We start from the raw sequence: 4120 nt of genomic DNA, 5'->3' as shown, positions 1-4120 counted from the left end.
CCCCCTCCCTCCCTCGATTGCATTATTAACATTGGTGGCAGTGTGCGGCCTCCCCTCTCCCCACCCACCCCCCCCCCCCCCGATCATTGGTGGCAGCGGAGTTCCGATCGGAGTCCCAGTTTAATCGCTGGGGCTCCGATCGGTAACCATGGCAACCAGGACGCCACTGCAGTCCTGGTTGCCATGGTTACTTAGCAATAGTAGAAGCATCATACTTACCTGCTGGCTGCTGCGATGTCTGTGTCCGGCCGGGAGCTCCTCCTACTGGTAAGTGACAGCAATGCACCACACAGACCTGTCACTTACCAGTAGGAGGAGCTCCCGGCCGGACACAGACATCGCAGCAGCCAGCAGGTAAGTATGATGCTTCTACTATTGCTAAGTATCCATGGCAACCAGGACTGCAGTAGCATCCTCGTTGCCATGGTTACCGATCGGAGCCCCAGCGATTAAACTGGGATTCCGATCGCAACTCCGCTGCCACCAATGTTCGGGGGGGAGAGGGGAGGCGGCACACTGCCACCAATGTTATTGATGCAATAGAGGGAGGGGGGGGCCGGGGGAGGCCGCACACTGCCACCAATGTTAATAATGCAATAGAGGGAGGGAGGGGGGCTGGGGGAGGCCGCACACTGCCACCAATGTAAATAATGCAATAGAAGGAGGGAGGGAGGGGGGCCGGGGGAGGCCGCACACTGGCCACCAATGATATTCAAACTGGGGAGGGGGGGGGGGGGTCTGCCCCCTGCTGCCTGGCAGCCCCTGATCTCTTACAGGGGCTATGATACGCACAATTAACCCCTTCAGGTGCGGCACCTGAGGGGTTAATTGTGCTGATCACGGCCCCCTGTAAGAGATCGGGTGCTGCCAGGCAGCAGGGGGCAGTCATGTACACAGTTTGTAGTATATTCTAATTAGAAGCGTCCCCATCACCATCGGAACGCCTCTGTGTTAGAATATACTGTCGGATATGAGTTTTCATGATGTAACTTATATCCGACAGTATATTCTAACATAGAGGCGTTCCCATGGTGATGGGGACGCTTCAAGTTAAAATATACCATCGGATTGGAGAAAACTCCGATCCGATGGTATAAAAGAGACCAGACTTTACATTGAAAGTCAATGGGGACGGATCTGTTTGCAATTGCACCATATTGTGTCAACGTCAAACGGATCCGTCCCCATTGACTTACATTGTAATTCAGGACGGATCCGTTTGGCTACGCACGGCCAGGCGGACACCAAAACGACTTTTTTTTCATGTCCGTGGATCCTCCAAAAATCAAGGAAAACCCACGGATGAAAAAACGGTCACGGATCACGGACCTACGGACCCCGTTTTGCGGACCGTAAAAAAAAAGAGTCGTGTGCATGAGGCCTTAGGGAATTGCTAATTTGGGAATTGTATTTCAACCCAGAAAAAAATATATCCTTTGCCAGACAGTAAACAGTATCCCAATTGGCTAGCCACAGCTGAAACACCAGATTTAGGGTACTGCTATTTTGGCAATTGTATTGTGAACCGAGAGCAAGGCAGGTGGTTTGACTCCACAACCAGAAAAGAGTGCGTACGCAGAAGTCAAGATTAAGAAGATTGCATTTACTATAAATTAATAAAAGCAGGTTAACAGTGAAATCACAGAGATAAAGACAAACAAAATATTCAAAACAGTATAAACGATTCAAGTCAGAGACTGCAACAATTTCCACCTTTGCTGTGTCCGTATTCACAGTGCAGACACTAAGGAATAGCAGTCCCAGGAACTATCCCTAACTGACCCTAACTTTCAAGCGGGTGCGCACCCCCCTTATCCCAGTGGTCCAAGTGGACCTCTTACAGTTTGTGGAAGTGCACGGTGGGGCCCGATGTCGTCCTTTTCCTTTAACCAGCGCAGGATCCGCAACAAAGAAGTCCTCCTCAGCAGGCCGGAAAACCAGATGGATATAATCCAGAATTTTACAGTGACTGTCCGGTACCTCGACAGCACTGTGAGTCTCTTTACTGTTTGGAGCAATCCACTCAGCCCAATGTCGGCTCCACAGGTTAGTTGCTGCACACAGTCCTTTTTAACTTGGCTTCACTGAATGCACGGTTTCTTTATACTCCATCGGTCTCTAGACTGAAGTTCACACAGCTTGGCTGGACAGGAACGTCCTTTAGTATCTCCACACACGTCTTACACAGCACAGAACTTGCTTTCTTTCTTGCCAAGATGGCAGCCGTTATAGTTCCAGTCTCTCTTCCTCATTCTTCCTGCTCACACTGAGGCAGGCTGACATCATAAGGGGCGTGTCACTTCAACACTTATGCTGTTTTAAAGAGCCACTATCACATTAATACACTTTCTCTATGGTAAACTTCAATGCAAATTGGTCCTATGCTGCCATCTACTGACCAAACGAATACTGCAGGCATTTACATTTATCTGTATTACTGGAATAGCATTATACATTAAATTTTAACACAGTTTACCAGGATAATGAAACTTAGACACATTACATGACTGTTTCTTACAGTATTTCACCCCTTAATAAAATAGCAAGCACAGCCAAGCTCCTGATGTAGGATATAGCAAAAAAATAACCACTCTATTGATGGTTAAATGTACTTGGTGGCAGCTTGTGCTGGCGCACCACAAGACACAAAATGGCCGCCGATCACCCCAGAAAAAAGTGACAGAAAAACGCTCTGGGCAGCCTAAAAACAGTGAGCAATTAAATAGCAGAGGTTGAATGATTCACAGCTGTAGATCGATCACTTCAGTAAGTGTTTTTGAAGAGTTAATCACTGCCTAATCTCGCCCTAACAGCAGCAGCTGCATCCTATCCCTACACTGATCAGAGCAGAGTGACGTGCGGCGCTACGTGACTCCAGCTTAAATAGAGGCTGGGTCACATGCTGCACTGGCCAATCACAGCCATGCCAATAGTAGGCATGGCTGTGATGGCCTCTTGGGGCAAGTAGTATGACGCTTGTTGATTGGCTGCTTTGCAGCCTTTCAAAAAGCGCCAAGAAAGCGCCGAACACTGAACCCGAACCCAGACTTTTACAAAAATGTTCGGGTTCGGGTCCGTGTCATGAACACCCCAAAATTCGGTACGAACCCGAACTATACAGTTCGGGTTCGCTCATCCCTACTCATCTGGATTCCTTTTCTGCGACTATTCAACCTCCACAGACTCCTATGGTCTCATCTGCCACTACTCCTGTGACTATTACTGCTGATCCTAATGCTGGTCCACGTTTGTCTCCATCTCCTCACTACAATGGAGATCCCACGTCATACAGAGGATTCCTGAAACTGTGCACCATCCTTTTTGAACTTTTATGTTACCAATTTCCTTCTGAACATGCTAAAGTGGTATTTATTATTTCCCATCTGGAAGGAAAGTCCTTGGCATGGGCAAATCCTATCTGGGAGAGAGACAGTCCCATCACTAACAATATTTCTCTATTTCTGGACTGATTGAACCAGATTGTCTCTTATCTGCTTCCTCAGCTCTCCCGTGCATCTGTCAAGGTGCACGCTCTGTTGGACAATATGCCATTAAATTTCGTACCTTATCCTCTAACTGTCCTGGAATGAAAATTCTCTCATTGCTACCTTCTGGGGAGGCCTTAATGGCAAAATCAAGGATGTACTTGGAGGGAAAAGAGATTCCATCTGCTTTGGAAGCCTTAGTGACTCTGGCTACTAGAATTGACATCCGTCTGTCTGAAAGATCCCATGAATCCCTCAGAGAGTCTTCTGCCAGAACACTTAAGCCCTGGGTGGCTCCGTCTTCTCTGTCTGCTGTTCATAAACCCATACAGGTGAATCACATTAGGCTGTCAGATGAGGAAAGATGGCACCGTCTCTGCTGGTCTTTGCCTATACTCTGGTGGTTGAAGCCATCATGTCCACAACTGTCCTAGGAAGTCGGGACTGCAGTGCATTGGGTCATTAGTAGAGGTGAAAGACAAAAAAGGGGGTCAGTCAGCACATACCAAACCGCAGGAGCACATTGCTATGGCAGGGAACAACATTAAAAGACAAAACATGCAATGCGACAACTCACTGCAATATAGAGTACAATATTGCATAATAATTACAAGTGCTACACTATAAGTGCGAGA

This window comes from Bufo gargarizans, chromosome 6 (genome assembly GCF_014858855.1).
Source record: "Bufo gargarizans isolate SCDJY-AF-19 chromosome 6, ASM1485885v1, whole genome shotgun sequence".
NCBI lineage: Eukaryota > Metazoa > Chordata > Amphibia > Anura > Bufonidae > Bufo > Bufo gargarizans.
This window is presented reverse-complemented; position numbering follows the sequence as displayed.